Raw genomic sequence first — 25,345 nt, forward strand, 5'->3', positions numbered from 1 at the left:
TTTCCTGCATCAATAATGGATTGCCCTTCATCCTTGGGCTTGTCATGCCCTAGCTGGCCTTGTGATATAAAGGCCTCTGTCTGTTTTTCAGATAGGAGTATGATGAAAAGGTTGAAGGCCAAGTCCTTTTTTTTTTTTTTTTTTTTGAGACTGAGTCTCGCTTTGTTATCAGGCTGGAGTGCAGCCTGGAGTGTGCAATATTGGCTCACTGACTGCAACCTCTGCCTCTGGGGTTCAAGTGATTCTCCTTCCTCAGCCTCCCGAGTAACTGGGACTACAGGCATGCACCACCATGCCTAGCTAATTTTTGTATTTTTAGTAGAGACGGGGTTTCACCATGTTGGCCAGGATGGTCTCGATCTCCTGACCTCGTGATCCACCCTCGGCCTCCCAAAGTGTTGGGATTACAGGTGTGAGCCACTGCACCCAGCCAAAGGCCAAGTTCTTTCAAATGTCTTATGCTGTTTCCTGTTTTTCTGAACTGTTCCCATAGTTCTGTAACCCATATCTCATAGAATAATGATGGCACATAGCAACACTGTCTCATAAGAGCTGGTATGATTATTGTCTTTCATTCTTGATACTGGACATGGAGACTGGCTTGATGCAATTTGACAACATTGATTTTCCAGGCTTTCAGTTCCATCTTCCAAATTCAGAAAGTCATCCAAGATCCTTGCCAAACCACAGCCAGGAAACTTTCTTAAAGCATCAAGCTGAGGAAACAGTAGGGCTCACATAAGTGTTTCATGTCTCTCAGGTATCAATGTCCTTCCTTGCTTGATGCACAGGATATTTTAAACCATGGTTTAATATACTTGTCCATTTTTAATTTTTATATGTAGTGAGGCAAATCTAATCCCTCAGTATTTCCAAAGGATTTTCATTCATTCTATTTACAATTATTCAATCATTGCTATACTTCTTGCTGTACACTTAGAACTGGCAATATTAAGGTGCATAAGGAACAATGAGAACAAACACAGAGAAAGACAGACAAGTGAACTATCATTTGTAACACTTAAGAGGAGGTCAAGCCTGGTGCGGTGGCTCAGGCCTGTAATCCCAGCACTTTGAAAGGCTGAGGTGAGTGGATCACCTGAGGTCAGGAGGTAGGGACCAGCCTGGCCAACATGGTGAAACCCCATCTCTACTAAAAATATAAAAATTAGCTGGGTGTGGTGGTGGGAGCCTGTAATCCCAGCTGTCGGGAGGCTGAGGCAGGAGAATCACTTGAACCTGGGAGGCAGAGGTTGCAGTTAGCCAAGATCGCTCATTGAACTCCAGCCTGGGCCACAGAATGACACTCCATCTCAAAAAAAAAAAAAAAAAAAAAAAGTCAGAATTGATCAATTGATCAATACACTGTTTTTGTAGGAATCTCATTGGGGGACATCACCTCTATGTCAATGAATGAAAGGTTTAAGATGGATCTAAAAGAAGGGATAATATCTGTAAATCAAATGATTATAAATATAATATCCTTATTTTATACATATTAAATGAGCTATTCTATAATTATAAAGGCATAAGTTATTCACATAAAAATGAAATCAATATAAAAATTAATTCATATATGTATTCATAAATATCTTGAAATTATGATTCTGATTGTTCTGAATTAGATTTTGATCCAGAGTCATGGATGACTTAACATCACTCTGTGTTGCAAGAAGATGAGACCTTTCTTTTTTTTTTCTTTGAGATGGAGTCTTGCTCTGTTGCCAGACTGGGGTGCAGTGGTGCGATCTCGGCTCACTGCAACCTCCTCCTCCCAGGTTCAAGAGATTCCCTTGCCTCAGCTTTCTGAGTAGCTAGGACTTACACTTGGCTAATTTTTTGTATTTTAGTAGAGACGGGGTTTCACCATGTTGGCCAGGATGGTCGACAATGAGACCTTTCTGAATATAAGAGGCCTCACCATTGTCCTTGTGATTTCCACATCTCCTGCTGACATCTATGTTCAAGTTTTGATGCAGATGATCTCACCGGAAGGGGGCAGCAGATAATTCCAAGACAAGTTCATCCATGTGTAAACAACAAACACCATGTCATGGCTCACACGAGGCTAACAGTGATTCTGACAAAATTTGAAAAACAGCAATACTAAAATTGGTGACATAGGGTAAGTAATAAGCATTGGGAAATATTTATCAAGGGATCCATATTAATAGAGCAAAATCTAGAAAACAATATTTTACTTGGTGTGGTGGGTGGGCAGGCAGGGCAGGCAACACAGTCCAGAAGGACAGAAGGAATTCAGATGAGGCAGAAACAGTGTGGCCCTTGAGAGGGGCTCTGCAGTGGATTCAGGATGGGGAGGCTGGAGAAGAGGCTGAGGGGAGTCAGGGCTCACATCCTGACCTGAAAACAGAAGAGAGGAAAAGAAACATGCCCGTCTTCAATTTCAAGTCTTCTTCAGACTGAAAGAGACATGGAGTTTATTTTGAATTTAGCAAGAATAGACGTAGAGAGGGTCAGATTCTTATGAATTCACTAGTGAAACACAATATAGAGGAGACTCTTCTGTGTTGCTTTTGGTGCATTTACATGTGTGGGGCACATAGGGGAACACATGGGCAAAGTTTCCATATTCTCTGATATTTCAGACAAGAGGGGATTCAGAAAGCTTGAAAGAATTCTAAATTGTAGTTTGAAGAGCTGCCCTTGGGAACTCAGGGGACAGGCATCAGGCCTGGAATGGGATGGACAAGTGGGGCCTCCAGGAGAAGGAGCATTGCAGGAGATGCTGGAGAGTGGGGAGCAGTAAGTCCAGCAGATAGGGGAGGTAAAGGGAAGAAGAAATAGTGTGTCTGTGGAACAGGCCAGGGCATGAGTAGAGGGCAGTGGATTGGAAGGACCGGTGGGATGAGTAATACGTGAGGAGGCAGGAACAGGAAGGGACTGGGCAGGGAAGTGAGGGCCCCTCCCTGAGGACCGCACAGACTGCATTCTGTGGATTTGAATGTCTGGGTCTTATTCCTTAAAATGGTACCCCATGAGGTCTGCCTTAAGAAAACAGAACGAGTCAGGACAGTCCCTGCTCACCGAGGAGGCTTTTGGGCATCAGCAGGTGGGGCGGGGTCTGAGGAGGAGCAAGATAGGAGAGGGGCAGGCAGGGTCCCTGGGCTTGCAGATGGGCAGGCTCGGGGACCTTGGATTCTCTTGTTCTCCTCCCTTTCGCTCAGAACCCACCATCCAACTCCCTTGCCCTAAGAGCCCCTCATCCCGCAGGAGTGGAGGCTCTCTCCTCGGGTGCAGGTGGGGTCCACAGCTGAGGAAATTCAGAATTCAGGCTGACCCACTCAGTGCGCCACCTGGCGTCCACACCGGATGGGCTGGGCGCAGCCTGACCGGAAGTGCAGAGAGCGGAGCAGCTGCGCTGAGACCAGACCCGGCAGGCTGCACAGGCGAGGCGGATAGGGCGCGGGAAGCGGTGCGCAGGTGGGGGCAGAGGGCGCGGTGGCGTTCTGGGGTGCTTCTTTGTGGACATACGCACGTTCATCCATTTGTGTCTGTATGTCGTCAATCTTTGATATTTTCATTCAAACCCCATCATTTCCTCGCGTGCCTCTGAGCCTAACAGATACTTCCAGTTTCCTCTAAGACATGTCCCCCTTTACGTGTATGTATTTGTAGTTTCTTACCTAAATTTCTCCTTTCTTTCTTTTCTTTCTTTCTCTTTCTCCTTGTTTCTTTCTCTCTCTTTCTTTCTTTCTTTTTTTATTTTTTCAGAGTTTCACTCTTGTCGCCCAGGCTGGAGTGCAGTGGTGCTATTTCGCACACAAGCTGCAACGCCGCCCCCGGGGTTCAAGCGATTCTCCTGCCTCAGCCTCCCGAGTAGCTGGGATGACAGGCGCCCGCCACCACGCCAATTTTTGTATTTTTAGTAGAGATGGGGCTTCATCATGTTGCCCAGGCTGGTCTCGAACTCCTGACCTCAGGTGATTTGCGCGCCTCGGCCTCCCAAAGTGCTGGGATTATAGGCGTGAGCCACGGCGCCTGGCCTCTTACCTAAATTTTTTTATTGGTGGATTATATTTAAAGTATTTGCCAGTTTAGTAAATAAATGAAATAACCCTGCCTTAGCATGCTTTTGATTGGTTATTTTTGTTTTAGTTTTAGTTTAGTTTTGTTTGTTTTGAGACAAAGTCTCTCTCTGTGCAGTGGCGCGATCTCGGCTCACTGCAACCTCCACCTACCGGGTTCAAGCAATTCTCCTGCCACCACACCCAGCTAATTTTTGTATTTTTAGTACAGACGGGGTTTCGCCATGTTGGTCAGGCTGGTCTCAAACTCCTGACCTCAGGTGATCTACCCGTCTCAGCCTCCCAAAGTTTGGTCGATCATTTTTGAATATTACTATTTCCCATATGGGGGCTCACCTCTGCATCCCCTTAAGGGGTGTTGTGTGTTTCTTGTTAAATTTGGGTACTTCTGTGTTCTGGAAATTATGAAGCGATCATTATTCATTTTTAAAACGCAGTGGCTTCCGTTCTGTTTTTACTGCCTTAGCGTGTCTCTTTTCTTCTGCCTAATTTTGGAAATGTGTTCCCTCTTTATGGGTCCTATGGTTGAAACTTTGTTCATTTTTACTTCAGTTGTATCTTTCTTCCTCATACATGTATTCAGGGCTGGAAATTGAACCTCTGCTTTCATTCAATTCCACTCGTTTAGTTCAGAATATTTTTAAATCTTTTTTTTAACGTATGTGTTATTTGAAGTGTGTTTAATCACCACATATTTTGGAATTTTTCAGTGTTTGTTCTCATGTTGATTTCGACCTTAACACCACTGTGGTCCAAGAGCAGACATTGCATGGCATTTACTATTTTAAATTTGTTTAGTTGGATTTTGTGGCCAAAAATATTGTCTAGCTTGGTTAATGGTCTATGTGGTCTTAAAAAGATTGTGTGTTTTTTCATTGTTGGATAAGATAGTTGATAGATAATAATTATATACAGTTGATTGATGGTACTGTTGAGTTCAGCTATATCCTTACAGATTTTCTGCCTGCTGGATTTGTCCATTTCTAATAGTCAAGTGGTGAAGTATCCAGGTATGATATTGGATTAATCTATTTCTCCTTGTGGTTCCATCAGGACCTCCTTCACATAGTTTGATGTTCACTTTTAGGTACATACACGTTAAGGATTGTTACATCTTGGAAAATTAACCCATTTTTCACTTTGTAATGCCCTTCTTTATTCTTGATACATATATATATATATATGTATGCCTGAAATATGTCTATATCTATCTATATGCTTGATATGATCTGTGCATATATATATATAAAAGCATTATTATACACAGGCAATAATGACAGCAACAATGCAATGAATGGGAGGGAGGAATTGGGATTATTTTGGTGTAATATGGTACTCATCTTACCTGTGAAGCACTATGTGAAAGGTAGCATGGGTTTGTTTGTTGTAGATGTGTATTGAAAACACAAAGGCAATCTGTTGGAACAAGGGCCTCAATTTCTTGCTTGGCTATTGACCAGAGGCTGCTTTCAGTTCCATTCTATGTTGGCTTCTCCCACATGACAGAATACACCCTCATAGCCATCAAGGAAGAGAGCTTGCTAGTAAGACAGACATCACAATCTTATGTAACATAATCACCCACATGATATTTCCTTGCCTTTCAATATTCCATTTTTTTCTGGTTAAATCTTTTATTTGTTTATTATTATTATAGTTTAAGTTTTAGGGTACATGTGCACAATGTGCAGGTTAGTTACATATGTATACATGTGCCATGCTGCTGCACTGCACCCACTAACTCGTCATCTAGCATTAGGTATATCTCCCAATGCTATCCTTCCCCCCTCCCGCCACCCCACAAGAGTCCCCAGAGTGTGATGTTCCCCTTCCTGTGTCCATGTGTTCTCATTGTTCAATTCCCACCTATGAGTGAGAATATGCGGTGTTTGGTTTTTTGTTCTTGGGATAGTTTACTGAGAATGATGATTTCCAATTTCATCCATGTCCCTACAAAGGACATGAACTCATCATTTTTTATGGCTGCATAGTATTCCATGGTGTATATGTGCCACATTTTCTTAATCCAGTCTATCATTGTTGGACATCTGGGTTGGTTCCAAGTCTTTGCTATTGAGAATAATGCCGCAATAAACATACGTGTGCATGTGTCTTTATAGAAGCATGATTTATAGTCCTTTGGGTATATACCCAGTAATGGGATGGCTGGGTCAAATGGCATTTCTAGTTCTAGATCCCTGAGGAATCACCACACTGACTTCCACAATGGTTGAACTAGTTTACAGTCCCACCAACAGTGTAAAAGTGTTCCTATTTCTCCACATCCTCTCCAGCACCTGTTGTTTCCTGACTTTTTAATGATTGCCATTCTAACTGGTGTGAGATGGTATCTCATTGTGGTTTTGATTTGCATTTCTCTGATGGCCAGTGATGGTGAGCATTTTTTCATGTGTTTTTTGGCTGCATAAATGTCTTAAAAGCAGTCACATTTTCTGACCTCACTCAAATGGAAAGGCTTTGAATATAAGGTTGTGTACATCAAGAGGAGGGGATCATTGGGTGCCATCATAGGGTGTACCTGCCATATCAAGTCTTCTGCAATCTGCAACAGTTTCTTAATCTTCGCTTATTTGTATATTTTTATTTGACCCTTTTGAAAAACATTGGTCAGGCATTTTATAGAATGTCCCATAATATGGGTTTGTCTGATAGTTTCTCAAAATTAAACTAGGAATATGGATTAATTTAGACACTGGCATATATCTAAGTTTGAAGACAATAAATATTGAATATATATTACTTACAAATACAAAGCTAGAGAGAAAAATAATAAAGAAAAGTAGGAAATAAGAAATAGAGAATTCATTTTACCTTCAGTGGGTAAGGAATGTATGGAATTAGGGAGATGCACTCTGGGGGCATCAGCTATATGTCTTTTTTTATTTTTTTATTTTTTTTGAGATGGAGTCTCGCTCTGTTGTCCAGGCTGGAGTACTGTGGCGCGATCTCAGCTCACTGCAAGCTCCACCTCCCAGGTTCATGCCATTCTCCTGCCTCAGCCTCCCGAGTAGCTGGGACTACAGGCGCCCGTCATCACGCCCGGCTAATTTTTTGTATTTTTTTTTTTTTCAGTAGAGACGGGGTTTCACCGTGTTAGCCAGGATGGTGTCGATCTCCGGCATCAGCTATATTTCTAATAACTTGTTTACTAAACTCACAGTGAAATTTTTAAAAAAATGAGAACTATTTTTTTATTTAGAATAGTTTTATGTTTACATAACAGTTTTGAAAATAATTTCCACATACCAGCACATAGATTCCCTTATTATTCACCTTTTACATTAGTGGGGCACATTTGTCATGATTAATGAACTCATATATATGATCATTCACTAACGTCTAAACATTATTCCCATTTCCTTAGATTTTACTTAATGTCAATTTACTCTCCCAGATCCCATCCAGGATACATCACATTTAGATATCAAGTTTCTTTAGGCTCCTTTTGGCTGTGAGAGTTTGTCAGGCTTTCTGTGTTTGTGATGACATTGGCATTGCTCACCTGGGATTTGTCTGCTGTTTTTCTCATATTTAGACAGGTGTTAAGGGTGAAGGGGAAGAAGACCACAGAAAGAACTTGCCATTCTCTTCATACCATATCGAGGTTATGTACTATCAACATGCTTTATCATGATTGATATTAATTTGATCATCTGGATGGAGTAGTTTTATCAGATTTATACCATATGTAATCACCATTTATTCCCCTTTCTATGTGATATGTTTTGAAAAGAAGTCCCTGTGCCCTGCAGGTACTGAGCAGAGGAGAGTCAAGCTCCACTTCCTCATGGGCAGGTTACTACAAAAACCATTTGGAATTTTATTCAGCTTTGATAATTTATCTGTTCTCCATCATTTTACTTATTTATTCACTCATGTATATGAACATGAAATCTTGGATATTTATTTTATTCTTATACTGTTTTATTTATTTGTTGCTCAGATTTTTCCATTGTTGTTCATTGGAAGGTCTTTCAGTTGGCTCTTCTTTCATTTTGAAATACACACATCATTGTGGTTTGATTTTGTTTCTTTGTTTGCTTGTGTTGTTGTGGTTTTGTTTAAATTTTTCTTGGTTTCTAGCACTACCTTATGCTCCAGGGTCATTGTGTTTATTCCCTTCCCATGGCTGGTATTCACCATTTCTTCAGGGAGACCTGATTCATTTGTTGGAAAATGCTATTGGAAATGAAGATGTGGACACAGTATGTGCAATTTGGCACAGACCTTGTCAGATGAAAAAGCAAATAAATATTTGGTTTTACAGTAGCTCACACGTGTACTCATTTCTGCAAATATTTCTACACGTGTCCATATTATCTATATTAAATTAAACATGAATTTCTACTAATGTCTCCAGCACACATGACCTAATCCAGTAGCACATGAATTAATCTGAATAAATCTACCCACTGTCACTGTCTTATATGTAACCTCATACTCTAACCATGAGAAATTTGACTCCATTTCCTGTATCATTCAGTTCCAAAATACATATATTGCTGTTTCAGAATCAATAATTCATATCCTCTTGGGAAACAACTTTACTAAATAAGTACAGTGGTTATATATGTCTTTAAGCCTTTGGATTTAGAATCTGTGCTTATAAGCCACCCCCCTTCCCCCCCCCCCCCACTCCCTTCAGTGAGATTATTTTATGCATGTTTAGTACACTTATTTCATTTTGTTAGCATCCCTCCCTAGGAAACCCCAACTTACTAAATATTTTTTAATTTGCATATATTTAGGTTCACTGTTTGTGTCATAAAGTTCTGTGGAATTTGAAATACAGTATCGTGTGTTCACCATTACAGTTTCATTATAGAAACTTTTCACTGCCCTAAGAACTCCCAGTACCTCACCCATTCGACCTTTCTCTCTCCTAAGTCCCTGGTAGCCACTAGTATTTTATAATCTCTATAGTTTCATCTACTCAAGAGTTTCATATAAACTGAAATATAGAGATGTGGTCTTTTCAAACTGGGTTATTTCGCTTAGCAATATGCCTTTAAGATTTGTGCAGTACATTTCATGGTGGTTTAGACGTGCACTTCCCTAATGTATTAGTCCATTTTGCATTGCTGTAAAGGAATACCTAAATCTGGGTTAATTTATAAAGTGAAGAGGTTTATTTGGCTCAGAGTTCTGAAAACTGTGTAAGAAGCATAGTGTTGTTGGCAGCATCTTGTGAGGGCCTTAGGAAGCTTCCAATCATGGTGGAAGGCAAAGGGGAAGCAGGCTTGTCACATGACAAGAGAAACAGCAAGAGAGAGTAGGGGAGGTGCCAGGCTGTTTTTAACAATCAGATCTTTTGGTAACCTAATAGAGTGATAACTAAGTCATTACCACAAGGACAACACCAAGCCATTCATAAGGGATCCACCCCATGGGTCATTTCACCAGACCCCAACTCCAACATTGGGGATCACATTTCAACATTACATTTGGAAGGGATAAATATCCAAACTATATCACCTAATGACTAAAGGTATTAAACAGCTTTACTTGTGAATTTATCTATTTTTTGTCAGTTTTTTTGGTGTCATATTCTAGAAAGCATTATTTAATCCAAGACCAGAGAAATTTATACCAATGTTATCCTATTTGGGTTTGTAGTTTTAGTGCTTACATTTATGTCTATGATCCATTTTGAGTCACTTAGGTATACCGGCATCCAACTTGCATGTAGCTATCCATTTGTGCCAGCAACATTTGTTGAAAAAAATATTTTTGCAAATTGAATTCTTTTGGTAACATTGTAAAATCTTGACTACAAGTGTAAGGGTTAATTTTGGGGCTCTCAATTCCATTGCATTGATCTGTATGTCTGTCTTTGTACTAAGCAATAGCACACTGTCTTGATTACTATCACTTCGTAGTAAGCCAAGGCTGGTCTCAATCTCCTGGTTTCAAGTGATCCTCCCACCTTGGCCTCCCAAAGTGCTGGCATATATTTCTTTTTCTAGATTGTTTTTTACTTTTTCGGATCTCTTGCATTTCCATACAAATTTTAGAATCAGCTTGTAAATTATTGCAAACAATAAGGCAGCTGGGATTTTGACCAATTTTTGGAGAGATAACTTGCATTGAACCCGTAAAGCTGCATTGAACTATTTGTGTAAGTATTGTCATCTTAACAATATCAAGCCTTCTGATCAATGGAGACGGGCTTTTTCCACTTATCTTTTAAAAAAATTATTTAGAGAGAGATGGGGGTTTCACTCTGTCACCTAGGATGGAGTGCAGTGGTGTGATCATAGTTCACTGGAGCCTCGAACATCTGAGCTCAAGCGATCCTCCTGCCTTTGCCTCCCAAAGTGCTGGGATTACAGATGTGAGCCACCGTGCCCAACCTTACTTGTTTTTATTTATTTTATTTTTTTCGTATTTGTATATTGGAAAAAAATGTTCATGCTTAGGAAAATCCCTTTAAGTCACATAAGTTCCCTTACCCCCTCTCAGGGCATGCGATGTGGGAGTGGCTAGCTTCTTCAGTGCCCTGCTGCTCAAACCCCTAGGGGGAGCATACAGATGGGCCAGTTGTGGGGCTCCTACCCCACAGCAGTGTCTAGGGGTGAGTGCTTACAGCTCCTGAGGCCCCAGTGGGCATGTTTTACAGGGTGCTCTTTTAGTTTAGCTGTCGCAGGTGTCTTGGGTTAGTCAGCTCAATTAGACCTTCTGCCTTATTGCGAGGACAAAAGGCTTTCTGTATCCCGGCTGGGAGAATTGGAGGACACGTGGGTTTGGAGAATGAGCCCAAGATCTTATTGAGCAGATGTAGCTCTCAACAGATGGGGGAGCCAGAAGGGTGATGGAGTGGGAAGGTGGTTTTCCCCTGAAGTCGGGCCACTTAGCAGCTGGGGCTCTTCTCCAACTACCCCGGCCAAACTGTGTCGTTCTGCTGGTCGATGGCCTGTTGGCCTGCTGGCATCTGTCAGTGTGCTCTTCTGCTGGCATGCTCCCCTCAACGTCCTCTTGACGTCCAGCCACTTGTGTCTCTGCCCGCAAGGGTCTTGGGATTTTTATAGCCACAGGATGGGGACATGGCAGGTCAGGGTGGTCTTGGGAAATGCAACATTGGGGCAGGAAAACAGAAATGCCTGTCCTCACCTAGGTCCATGGGCACAGGCCCAGGAGTGGAGCCCTAGCCTGGGACCACACCTTTTCCTTCCCAGCGCTTCCTTGCCCCACTTCTATATCAACAGGATTTAATTCACTTGTATTTCCTTGAGAATTTTTGCTTCTGTATTCCTAAATCATGTTAGTCTGTAATTTTCCTTTCATGTAATACCTTTTTCTGGTTGTAGTCTAAGGGTAAACTAGCCTTACAAATGAGTTGAGGAGTGATCTGTTCCATTCTGTATTTTTGTTTTATTTGTAAGGGTTTTTTGAAGATTTAATATTAAATATTTAAACTTTTGGAATAATTCATCAGTAAAGTCATCTTGACCTGGACAAGATTTGGATCCTAACAGCAATTGTGTGAGCTGAGAGGAGGATCCGTATGACTTGAGCCTTCAGTTGAGACCTTAGCCTTGGCCATCAACTACATCTGGGTTCCTGACCTGGAGAAACTGTGAGATGATACATGGGTGCGAGGTTTTATGTACTAAGTTATGTGCTAATTTGTTATGCTGCAATAAATAGGTAATACACCTGACAGTAAATTTAATATGGTATCACATATTGGATCCTGGAACAGAGAAATAGCATTAGTAGAGAACGTGGCAAAATCTGAGGAAATTCCATGGTTGAGTTACTAGTTTTGTATCATTGCCAATTTCTCAGTTTCCATAAATATACTATGGTTATATACAATGTTAACGTTACAGGAAGCTGAAGCATATATGAAACTCTCTATACTATTATTGCAGCAGGCTCCAAACCTAAAATTATTTCAAAATAAATAAGTATTATTTTGGTACAGAAAAACGAAGATAGTTAAAAACCCCATTGCACTAAGGAGATTAATAGGCATGCAGATAGAAAATGGGAAAAATAGTTCTTCTTACCTATTCACAAGAAGAAAAAAAAATTTTCTTCAAGAAAACCTCCTCAACTCATCAGCTTTTTTTCCTCACCATCACACTCCCCAATACCCAGTCACCAGTTTGTGTGTCAGTAACCACTTCTTCAAAGAGTGGTGGCCATGCATCACCTATCCCAGAAAACCCCATTTTCAGACAACATCTGTAAGTGAATCTGCAGGATACCACTAAAGCCTCTTTGGAACACATGACTTCTGGACATTAAAAGCTAATACTGAGAAATTTCAGTTATGGAGAACATAAATTTTATTTCTGAATTCAGGAGAGTATTTCCCTGGTACAGGGTTTCCTTCTTCCAAGTTTCCAAAAGACAACCATACTTTCAGCCCTATAATAAAACCCTGTAATAATTCAATTCTGTTTATTGTAAGACTTTTCTGGAATTTTCTGGGTTCAGGTATTTCACTGACACTCTTATCATGGAATTAAATTATGCATTGTCAAGCCTCAAAGCCACATAATAGATATCATCATGGTAGCAGGTAGGCTAGCTTTAAAAAAGAAAGCTTGTGGCCGGGTGCAGTGGCTCACACCTGTAATCCCAGCACTTTGGGAGGCCGAGGCAGGCAGATCACGAGGTCAAGAGTTGGAGTCCAGCCTGGCCAACATGGTGAAACCCCCTGTCTACTACAAAAATTAGCCAGGCATGATGGCACGCACCTGTAATGCTAGCTACTCAGGAGGCTGAGGCAGGAGAATTGCTTGAACCCAGAAGGCGGAGGTTACAGTGAGCCGAGATTGCACCACTGCACTCCAGCCTGGGCAACAGGGCGAGAAGCCATCTCAAAAAAAACAAAACAAAACAAAAACAAAAACTTGTATACATGGTGGTTTAGGCCAGTTCCTGCTTACACAGACCTGGAAATGAATCTTTAGACACCAGGTTCTTGGCTAATGAAGGCAAATTAGTGATTCATAATTTGTTGTTCACAGATAGAAAAATCTTAGCAAGAAAAACAAAAAATAGAAGAACAACACACATACAGTGTATCCCCAACACACCATGCAGTGATCTAAGAGATGGACACAGGCTGAATGGTGACTCTGCATATATACTGGCTAAACAAAGATTCCCACAGCAGGGAGGACTGTCCCTTCATCCCCCACACAGCTCCCTGTTCACAGGCCACAGCACTCTGCTGTGTATCACCAGGGTTGTGTGCAGGAGCCATGCCCACAAAGCCTGCCACGACATGGGAATGCACTACCATGGACATTTACCAAGTCAAGACTCCTATATTTACTGTCGGTAATAATGAGGTATATTCTTCATACACGTTCATAGCTTCAGGGATAAAGCTAGCTCCTGAGGCTTGGGGACTTGGAGTGAGAGATACAGCTAACCTGGACCACATGCATCACTTCTGAGATTAGGATAGCAAATATTTAGGGGCTATGATTTGGGGCGTTTATAAATTAAGACACCTTGTCACCCTTCTGAGCTCATACTCCACTCCTTGAGAAAAGACAGACTTATTTAAATTCCTAATCTTAAAACATGGAGAGTTATTCAGTTCATTTTATTTTAACTGGAGCCTCCATAATAGCTAAGTGACTTGTCAAATCTCCTTTTCCTTTTAATGTATACATTAAAATATATGATGATGTAGATTATGAATATTATCCCTGACCAAACTTTTCAGAAAAAAAAAGGTGGAGGAGCAAAGTTACAGGAGATGAACAGCCACAAGTAGATGTGAACAAGAAGGGACCCACCTCAACGTGGCCAATGAGCGGTCATCAAGCACCGAGTACTAAAGGTTAAGATGTGGCAGGTAATAGACACAAAACTGTACCAATATGATATCTCAGGCACAGAAGACACAGTCCTGAGCACCAGATGCCCAAACATGACTCTCTGATAGTGCAGAAGATTTGATTCCCCATAACCCACTAAAGGAGAGTCGATTTCACAGAGCTGGCCTGGACACTAGAATTCTCAGAAAGATGCTATTGAAAACATCCCAAAGTCAGACCACATCATGAGGTAAGAACCCTACACCCTGTCTCCACAGCAGCCTGAATAGAAGATAGAGTCCAGTGAAGATCAGGACTTGCTGTTATCTTAATTCAGCTTTCCTGAAGCCTCCAACTCTAGGTGTAAATGCATTCAACATCCTAAGTCATTAAATCATTAATTATATGAATTTATGATTTACTCAATATATTAATCAGGGAACATGAAAGCCCATTAGATAATCAATTACCCAAAAATAGGGTTGTTCATAGTAGCAATGGGGAAGAGCAAAACATTTTATGGAAAACATAATACTTCTGTGCTGATTGATCATAAAGCCATTGTATGCTGACCATTCATGTGATTAGAGGGACTACTATGAATGTGAATCTATATCTAAAATATAGATATACTAATGTTATAGACTGAATAATTAGACTTGGAGTGCCACTTACAGGGAATATTGCTCATATTTTTTAAGATTAGAACAGGATTTCTTGAGACACAACTTTTTCTAAATCTTTAGATTACCACTCTTATACAAACTTTCATTGAACCCTTTGGCATTATATTCCTTCTCCAGAAACTTTTGGAACTTTATGTTATAAAATTACCTGTCTGGCCAGGTGCAGTGGCTCATGCCTGTAATCCCAGCACTTTGGGAGGCCGAGATGGGCAGATCACCTGAGGTCAGGAGTTTGAGACCAGCTTGGCCAAAATGGTGAAACCCTGTCTCTACAAAAAAATACAAAAATTGCTAGGCACGGTGGCTCACACCTGTAATCCCAGCACTTTGGGAGGCAGGTGGATCACGAGGTCAAGAGATCGAGATCATCCTGGCCAACATGGCAAAACCCTGTCTCTACTAAAAAATACAAAAAATTAGCTGGGCGTGGTGGCGCATGCCTGTAGTCCCAGCTACTTAGGAAACTGAGGCAAGAGAATCGCTTGAACCTGGGAGGCGGAGGTTGCAGTGAGCCGAGATGCACTCCAGCCTGGCAACAGAACTAAGACTTCTTCTCAAAAAACAAAAACAAAACAAAACAAAAGACAAGCAAACAAAAAAATACAAAAATTAGCCAGGTGCGGTGGCAGGCGCCTGTAATCCCAGCTACTCAGGAGGCTGAGGCAGGAGAATCGCTTGAACCTGGGAGGTGGAGGTTGCAGTGAGCCAAGATCGTGCCATTGCACTGCAGCCTGGGTGACAAGAGTGAAAATACGTCTCAAAAACAAAACAAACAAACAAAAATTACCTCTCCATATTTGTTGTATTTTTGTCATTTCTAGTTTGGTCTTGGGGCCTGTCTCTGGAGGGTGTCTATAAACTCTAGCACTGCCCTAATAGAGTTCGAAGGGAGGTACTCATGGTGTTTACAATGTGCCTATCACAGGATACTTCTTTATCCTGGTGGATGGCCTAATGCCTAATGTCTGACCCCTGATTAGTTGTTCCATCAGAGGGAAGGTTTGGACTGGCAGACATGCTTGTGTCCTTTGTCTTACCTAGGTCCAGTTTATTCCTACCAAGATAGCCACTGTGTAGGAGACCCTTGATTGGAAAAGAAATTAGGTTCTGGTGTGCTGGTCAAGTGAGATGCAAAGAAGGAAGCTCACCATATGAAATAACAGAAACAGTGTATGACTTATAAATCCCATAAAGAAGAAGGCAGCACACCTCAGAGGGCAAACGGGAAGGAAGAAGCTTCCCTGGACACACTCCTACAGCCAGCAGGTGGGGAGCAAAGACAGAGGGAGAGAGAGTCTTGTGGGCCAAAACTTGTATTGGGGTCAAGCCTGTTGCTAAGCAGGTTTCCCACAGGGAGTGTTAACTGGTCACTTTACAGCAAGCAGGCATGAATTCCATGGAGTCACACTGTGTGAGACGGCCACTGTGGCATATCTGTGCAGTCCACATAGGGTGTGGGGATTGGTGTGTGGAATAAAGTAGGCTGTGTCTAGCTGTCCCATAGATAGACTCTACCTGATAGATATCCAAGTTGATCACATTAAGGAACTGGGAGGAAGCAGAGAACTGGAAACTGTGTCACAGGTGACTAAGTCCTGCTTCTGTTGTGAGCAAGTTAATCTTACAGACAAAATGGATGCTGAGGCAATATACAATTTTAATAATTCAGTATAACATGTCAAATAGGAATTCTGATACTCCACTAGTAACTTTAATATCTCTAATTCTAATAGCTAGGTAGAAGGTAAGTGGAACTGGTCAACTTATATGAAATTCATATTGAAGCATGTTTCCTTGAAAACAAATCAGAATGTGGCAGATGAGCCACTATGATTTCACACTGTGAAATGTAAGAGGGAAAAATAGTGTGTTCTATTAATGCTACAGTGCATGTTTTCACATCTTTCAAATATAAATGCATCTTAAAATGCATAGTGTCAAATAGGATTAGCCAGGAGGCAGTCATAATGTGTTTGTCCTCATGTGAACATGCATGAACTTTATCTAAAACCTTTCATTGACATCTTATGATGCTATCATCAGCTTCAAAACCTGCAGAGTGGCTGTCAGGAGGTTGGAAAGATAATCTCCTGGAGAGTGACTTAGGAATCTCACAAGAAATGTGGCATAGACAAAGCTGCTGATTGACACAGATGATGATAATATGGGGAAGGTCATGGAGAGGATGAGCTGCAAAGTTACATAGAAGAGTTTTACCCAAATGAGAGAAATTTAGAAATATCTTTGTGATATATTGTACTTAACTTTTTTTTTCCATCCCACATAATCATGGAAGTAATCTGAAACAAATATCCACATTTTTACAAATTATAAAAAGTTTTCTCAATATTTATAACATATTATAAATGATAAGTATTATCCATGTCATAGTTTGTCAGTGATTTTATTCTTTGTGATCAATAAAATAATGATGTATTTTACAATTGATGTGATTGATACATCATGCAATTTTTAGGAAATGCTTTTAGTATTAACAAATGATCATCCAGTGGTTTGTATACACCTGGTATTATTCTACATGCTTGATGTATTATTAATTCATTCAATCTTCACAGCATCTCAGGAGGGAGACACTAACACCACTCCCGTGATCCAATTCTGAATCTAAGCCCAAGTCCTACAAGAAATAAACAGAAAAACCTGAGCTTGACTCAGCCTGTTTCCAGAATGCTTGCTCACATCAAATATGTTAGAGTATCTTTTATCTCATATGGTAAATACTTTATAGGTTTAGTTTAAGAATTGTTACTCTTCACCACAGTCATGAAGCTATCTTTTTAAGTTCTAAATAATGTATTAAATTGTTTTTATATTTAGGTCTGTGATCCATTTGGAATAGGTTATGTGTGTAATGTGAGACGGTAGATTTTATTTCCAATGACGCATATTCACATCCCTACATTTATTGAAAATTTATTTCCCCACTAATTTATCTTATATATTATTTGCCTATATATGCATGTGTTCGTTTTTAAGCTCTCTTTAATTTTTTTCCATTGATATTCTCCATCTTTGTGCAAATACTGAGTTAGTCCCTTCATTTAATGCAAGAATTTTCCTCCAGTGCCCTTTCTGTTGTCCACTGTACTGTTGTATAATGAAGTAAAAGAAGGGTGAAAATTTGCACACCTTACACCTACACCAGGATTCCCAGCTGTATCTTGAAGGAAGCGGAGGTTAGAACTTTCAAGATTAATGTCGACACTAATGTCTCTAATGTCCTTGTGAATCTTAGGCAATTCTCCCGAGATACTTTCTGCTTTATTGTGTGTGCGTTTAACGTTCTCAGTGAATTACATTTGCTGTCAGGACTCCTGATTTTCTTTCCCTGCTTTTAGGATACTCAGTGACTTTCTACTCCCCTAGCAACAGCCAGCAGTGGTAGGAACCTGCACAGACAACCCCGAGTACCTCCTGCGCGGGCGCAGACACGCCAAGGGTGGTGGGTTGCTTCCTCCAGACCACGCCCACCAATGCCGGCAGCAGCTGGTGCAGTGCAGCTCAGATCCTCTCTGTGGGGTCTGCACCGGCAAGGGCAGCTGCTCCCTGCCTTTCCTCAGGAGTCAGTTGAGGTAATAACTTGTTTTCATATAAAGAACAAGTTTGTTCAACAGTGATTTTGCCTGTTGACCAAAGACAGAACTCGTTACCCGTTAGGGCCTTGCTTGGTAATATGTGCTTTTGCTTTTTTTAGGTGGGGGTGGGTGGGCAGAGAGGCGCTCACGAATGTTTTTTAAACTTTTGTATAAATTTTCATTTTATTCGTCACATAAACATCATCTACAAGCAAATCCACATTCTGTTTTCTATATTAAGGCCTTTCATACTTGTGATTTAAAATGCATGCATTCATTTTTTTTCATTAGGTTTCAAATAATCGTTTCAATTATTTCCATGTTTTCAGGTATCACTCTTCACTATATTAAAAGATAATATCACTTTTATTATTTTAAAGACATATATTATACATTCTCTGAGGATTTTCCAGAAATTTCCTCTGCAATACCTCTGGTTGGAAAGGTGAGGGACAGAGACTTTACTGGGAGTCACAGGAAAAGTCTGCTCAGTCTCCTGCTTAAAAAGAGCTCTGAATGTTTTTATTGCACAGCTGAATTTGCTCTGATTGTCAGATGTTCACAAAGGCTTTAACTTGTATGAATGAACTCCGAGACCACCTTTCTGAATGCACAGACCTGCCACGTTGTTGCTGTGTAAGCATGAATTTCATCATATTGTCAGCTTTTCATCTTACCCAAAAGCTATAAACATTGGCTAAAGTCCTCAATTGCTTGCTCCTCATTTTTGTAAATGTGTGCATGGCATTTCCTTGAACAGATGGCTCATAAAACAGATATAAATTCTCTTTGATGAGTAAATACGAAAATTGTTTTCAGTTAAATAAAAAATGCCACTCAGAACATTGGCAAATGTGTCTCCAGGCAGCAAATATTTTTAGATTACGGTCTTGTAGAAATATAATTACAATAAGTACTTATTTTGTTCTATCACATAGCATGTTTCAAAGAGGTTTTCATGCATGTTACTTTTTCAGATTACCATTTTTATTGACAATAAGTTGCCCATCTTTCTATTTCTGATCTGATCTTTTGATGTCTGTTGTTTCTGTCTGAAGCTTTGACTCTCCTCTAATGTACTTTGCGTATGAAGAGAAAGCTGGTTATCCTGACTAGTAAAGAAGGGATTATTGAACCTGAAACTGTGAAGAGACACAAAAGCAAGAAGAGGACAGAAACAATTCAGGGCTTCAGTAAGCAGAGTACAATCTATTTAGTGACTGCAATGTGGAAATCTCTAATGTCAGCAAGACTGTGTTGAGAGGAACACATTTTCTTGTGAGTGAGCATTCCTAGAGGATGAGTATCTTAGAGACTCAACAGCATATGTCTGCTATGCAAGTAATGAGTCCTCCATCTAATGGTGTAAAAACTATTCTGGAAGGATTTGTTCAGGATTTATGAGGTGTTAGCAACCTACAGAGCAAGAACACTGATACTTTTTGGTTACTCCAAATTATTATTTATAAAATATTATTATAACGTGGTGTTTGTTTTGCCAGGTAAGACTTCAGTCAGGGGCTCTGAGGTTGGTACTGTATCCAGGGAATTTAAAGTCCAGATCTTAGTTTAAAAAAAATGGCCTGTCATCTTCACTCTATTATTGAATTAGAGCCTGACATCATTAATTTTAATTTTACTGAATATAAATAGCAACCCTATATTCCATGCATACTGTTTTGACTGTGGCATTTATTTAGAGAAGAATGGAGACAAGATGATTCCAACTTAAAGGAAACTGGAAGTATTCTGGGGAAACAAATAGTTAGAAGGTAAGCCTTACTGGTTTCTCCTTTTGATGGCAACCATCAAAAGGATGGTTATAAGTCTCTTATAAATAGAAAGCTCTGTTTGAGTTATTCCATTATGGTAATCTTATCAGCAAACATAAGACATCATAGGAAAGGCAGGTTAGGGTCCAGGTGGGGAGGTTTTACCTGCTTATAGGCATCATTTCCTTCAGCTCTGATGGGGCACCCCCTTCATCGCTTGGGCTTATTGCAAGATGGCTGGGTCATTTCTTTTTGAAGTTAGGAATAAGATGAAAGCATTGAAGGCCAAGTTTATTTAAATAAATTTTACTTGTTTCTCACTTTTTCTTCTGTACTGCTCCCTTAGTTCTGTGACCCATGTTTTGGTGAAGTAATGATGACACAGGGATACCCTGCCTCATGAACGCTGGTGTGACTTCTCTCTTGTGTTCTTACCACTTGACATGATGGCTTGATGAAGTCAGGCCACCTCGCTCTTGTATGCTCTCAGTTCCATCTTCTCAACTCGGAAAGCCTGCCAAGGTCCTTACAACATCACAGCTGGGAAACTCTCAAAGCAGTAAACTTGGGCAATAGTAGGCTTCACTCACATCATTGTTGTGCATTTGCAGGTATCATTGTTCTCCATCATTTGGTGTATAGTACTTTAAAAAAGTTTCATATTCTTTGTCCATTTTTGTATTTATGTGTGGTAAGGCATGTCCAGTTCCTATTAGTTTTTCCATAACATCTTGATTCATTCCTCCTGCAAATTCTCAATGATCACTCCATCCCTGGCTATATGCTTCTTGTTCACAATGTAAAGGAGAATAAAGACCAATGTAAGCTAAACTCACAGAGAGATAGATAATTTTATTGGCATTTGTAATGCTAAAGAGAAGGTCAGAATTGGCCTATGTACAGTATCTATAGAAGTTTCCATAGGGGACATCCACTAGAAGTCAGTGAATCAAACATTTAAAGTGGATAATATCTCTAAAAAAAGATACTGTCTCTGTCAATTATAATATTTGACACATAATAGCCTTATTTTATACTCATTGAAAAAGCCCTTCAGAATTGGTAAGATGTAGCTTTTATTTACATAAAAATGAAAGCATGTTGAAATTAATTTGTCAATGAATTTCTAAGGATACAATGATATTCTAATTTTTCTGAATCAGATCTTGATCCAGAGTCACGTATATCTTAACATCACTCTGTGGAATGAAGAGTGATACGAGTGAAACATTTCCTAATACAAGAGGCACCACTGTCTGTGTGATTTCCAACTTCCCTGTTGACACCCAGTATTGATCTCAACTTTAAATTAACTGTGGTCTGAGAATAGATGTTTCATGATTTCTATTTTCTTAAATTTGTTCAGGCTGGGCATGGTGGCTCACGCCTGTAATCCCAGCACTTTGGGATGTTGAGGCTGGTGGATCACTTGAGTTCAGGAGTTCTAGACCAGCCTGGTCAACGTGGTGAAACCCTGTCTCTACTAAAAATACAAAAATTAGCGAGGTGTGGTGGCGTGCACCTGTAATCCCAGCTACTCAGAGACTGAGGCAGGAAAATCACTTAAACCAGGGAGGCAGAGGTTGCAGTGAGTCAAGATTGTGCCACTGCACTTCAGCCTGGGCAACAGAGCAAGACTCTGTCCCCAAAAAAATTGTTAAAGTATCTTTTATGACCAAGAATGTGGTTTGTCTTGGTGAATGTTCCATGTGGTCTTGAGAAGAATGTATAATCTGCATTTGTTGGACAAAGTAGTTTGTAGATATCAATTATCCCCAGTTGACTGATGGTGTTGTTTAGTTTGCTGCCTGCTGGATCTGTCCTTTTTTTAAAAATTTTATTATTATTGTTATTATTTCTTTTTTTTTTTTGAGACGGAGTCTCGCTCTGTCACCCAGGCTGGAGTGCAATGGCGCGATCTTGGCTCACTGCAACCTCTGTCTGCCAGGTTCAAGTTATTCTCCTGACTCAGCCTCCCAAGTAGCTGGGATTACAGGTGCCTGCCACCACACCCAGCTAATTTTTGTATTTTTAGTAGAGATTGGGTTTCACCATGTTGGTCAGGCTGCTCTTGAACTCCTGACCTCGTGATCCGCCCACCTCAGCCTCCCAAAGTACTGGGATTACAGGCATGAGGCTACTGCGCCGGGCCGGATCTGTCTGTTTTTAATAGAAGGTGTTGAAGTCTCCAACAATAATAGTGGATTCATCTGTTTCTCCTTGCAGTTTGGCCCATTTTTGTTATGTGCATACATTTTTTTTTTTTTTTTGAGATGGAGTCTCGCTCTGTCACTCAGGCTGGAGTGCAGGGGCACGATATTGGCTCACTTCAACCTCTGCCTCCTGGGTTCAAGTGATTCTTCTGCCTCAGCCTCCTGAGTAGCTGGTACAGGCACGCACCAACACACCCGGCTAATTTTTGTATTTTTAGTAGAGATGGGGTTTCACCATGTTGGCCAGGCTGGTTGAGAACTCCTGATCTCAGATAATCCACCTGCCTCGGTCTCCCAAAGTGCTGGGATTACAGGCGTAAGCCACTGTGCCTGGCCAAGAAAGAAATATTAATAGAAGGTCCTGAGTTTGAGTCAATCTGTCTCCAGAGTCCTTGCTCACAAGGATGTTAGAATATGTTTTTTCTCTTATATGGAAGATGTATCCTAAGTCTAGTTTTAGAAATAATACACTGCCCCATATTGTGAAATTATTGTCTTAAATTAGGTTCTAAGTATTATATTAAATTAATTTTATATTTAAATCTGTGATATACCTGGAATTGATATTTTGAGTAATAGTAAAGTGAGCTCAAAAGACAGATTTTTATTCAGCACCAATGTATATTCAATTTCTTAGAACATTTGTAGAAAAATTCATCTTTTCCCCATTGATCTTTCTTATTTACTTGCATATGCATTGATTTGTTTTGAGCTCTCTTTTCTTTCTTCATTCGTTTATTTCTCTATCTTTGTGCAAATACCACACTTAGTAAGAGACTTCATTGAACCCAAGAAGTTTTATTCCAGTGACTTTTCTCTTAATCACTTGGCTATTCTGTAATGATTCATGAGAAAAGTTAAAAATCTGCATGCCTTCTACCTATACCAGTATGCCCAGCTTAACTTTTTGTTTTTGTTTTGAGACACGGTCTCACTTTGTTGCGCAGGCTGGAGTGCACTGGCACGATCATGGCTCAATGCAGCCTTGACCTTGTAGGCTCCAGCGATCATCCCACCTCAGCCTAGTAAGTAGCTTGGACTATAGGTGTGTGCCACCACATCTGGCTAATTTTTTAAAACATTTTGTACAGATGAGGTCTCACTGTGTTGCCCATGCTGATGTTGAGCTCCTGGGCTCAAGTGCTTCTCCTATCTTGGCTTCCCAAAGTGCTGAGATTACAGATATGAGCCACCATGCCCAGCCCCCAACTTAACTTTGAATAAACAGGTGTGTTTAGAAAATTAGAACATTGGTGTTGCACTGCTGTCTCTATTATTTTGTGAGTCTTGAGTCAATACTCCCATTATCACTTATGGCAACATTTTTAGTACATTCTCAGTATTTTTTGGTATGTCCTCTCTTTTTCCTTTCTTGCTTTCTGGAGACTTAGGGACTTTATTTCTTACTGTACACAGCTTATGGAGGTGGGAACCTTAACAAACAGCCCTGGGTGAGCCAGGCACGGGGACTCACATCTGTAATCCCAGCATTTTGGGAGGCTGAGGCGGGCAGATCACAAGGTCAGGAGATTGAGACCATCCTGGCCAACATGGTGAAACCCCGTCTCTACTAAAATACAAAAAATTACCCAGGCATGGCGGTGCACACCTGTAGTCCCAGCTACTTGAGAGGCTGAGGCAGGGGAATTGCTTGAACCTGGGAGGTGGAGTTTGCAGTGAGCTGAGATCGCACCACTGCACTCCAGCCTGGTGACAGAGCTAGACTCCATCTCAAAGAAACAAAAAACAAAAATAAAACAGCCTGGGTGGCTCCTGAACAAGCTCAGGTGATGCAGTGATGTGTCCTTCCTTCTCCGGACAAGGGATGTCAAGAACTGGGAAGTACTTGGTTATCACTGATAGTCTTCCTTGCTTCAAAATCTGTTATCGCCAACATTAATATTGGTATTCCTGCTTTCTTACAAATAGTGGTAGCATGATATATTTTGTTTTATGCATTTACTTTTGTAACTTTAAATTTTTAGTTTTTGTGGTTACATCGTGTATTTATTGGTTACTTGAGATGTTTTGATACAGGCATGCAATACATTAATAATCACATCAGCATAAAAAGGGTATCCATTAATTTATATGTGTGCCTTATTTAAAGTGCATTTCTTGTAGAGAACATATAGTAGCACTGTATTTTTTTTCCCATTCACTCTGACAATCATTGTCTTTTAATTGGTTCATTTAGACTATTGGCATTCAAAGTGAATAGTGATATAGACAGATTAATATCGATCATATTTATTAATATCTTAAAGTTGACACTTGTCTGTGTTCCAGTTTTTGTCACCTACTAGTTTTCTGTGTTTTGTGGTTTTAATAGAGCATTTTATATAATTTTCTCTCCTTTATCAGTATGTCAGTCATATTTGCTTTTTTTTTACTTTTTTTTAATCCTAGGAATAAAAACTTTTATTTTTCATATTATTAATTGATCTAATGGATACCATATTGTTAAAAATAATGATATCAACAGTGTATTTGACTAGGTATGCTTATATATATGTCATACATACAAATTCATATACATAAATATATTTGCAAATATGCCTATGTATAGGTAAAATGAATGACAACAATGATACAAAGAATGAGAGGGAAGAATTCATATTATTCTCTTATTACAGGTAGTCATACTACCTCAGAAATGATATACTCTTATTTGAAAGGGAGCTTGGATTAGTTGTAAATGTAAACTGCAAACTGTTGGACTGGTTATTGGATCAAGGGCCCCAGTTCCTTGCTGGCCATTGGCCAGAGGCTGCATTTGTTTTCTTTCCATGTGAGCTTCTCTCACAGAGCAGAGTACTCCATCAAAACCACCAAGGGAGAGAGAGCTTGCAAGGAAGACAGAAATCACAATTTGTGTCATAATCACTAAAGTCTTCAACTTTCCAGTATTCTATCGTTTACATGCCAGTCACACTTTTTGTCCACATTCAGAAACAAAGAACTAGTACCCAAGGTTGTATAAGCCAAGAGATCAGGATAATTGCGCACCATCATTGGGTCTACCTGCCACATCAGGTCCTGTTTATTCTGCAAAAGTTTCTCAGTCTCCACTTAAGAATGTCAGGTATTGGCCAGGCGTGGTGGCTCACACCTGTAATCCCAGCACTTTGGGAGGCCGAGGCGGGTGGATCACAAGGTCAGGAGTTGGAGACCATCCTGGCTAACATGGTGAAACCCCGTCTCTACTAAAAATACAAAAAAT

The 25,345-nt window shown here is 40.3% G+C and overlaps 1 long non-coding RNA gene across 1 annotated transcript in view; it reads left to right on the forward strand.

Annotated features, from left to right (window-relative positions):
• The first annotated feature begins 3,363 nt into the window (after nucleotides 1-3,363).
• LOC129527074 (uncharacterized) overlaps nucleotides 3,364-25,345 on the forward strand; it is a 203,720-nt gene continuing 181,738 nt past the window's right edge. The window contains exon 1 of the long non-coding RNA XR_008671936.2: nucleotides 3,364-3,444. This is a non-coding gene — a long non-coding RNA (uncharacterized lncRNA). The remainder of the gene's footprint in view (nucleotides 3,445-25,345) is intronic.

Source organism: Gorilla gorilla, chromosome 16 (genome assembly GCF_029281585.2).
Source record: "Gorilla gorilla gorilla isolate KB3781 chromosome 16, NHGRI_mGorGor1-v2.1_pri, whole genome shotgun sequence".
NCBI lineage: Eukaryota > Metazoa > Chordata > Mammalia > Primates > Hominidae > Gorilla > Gorilla gorilla.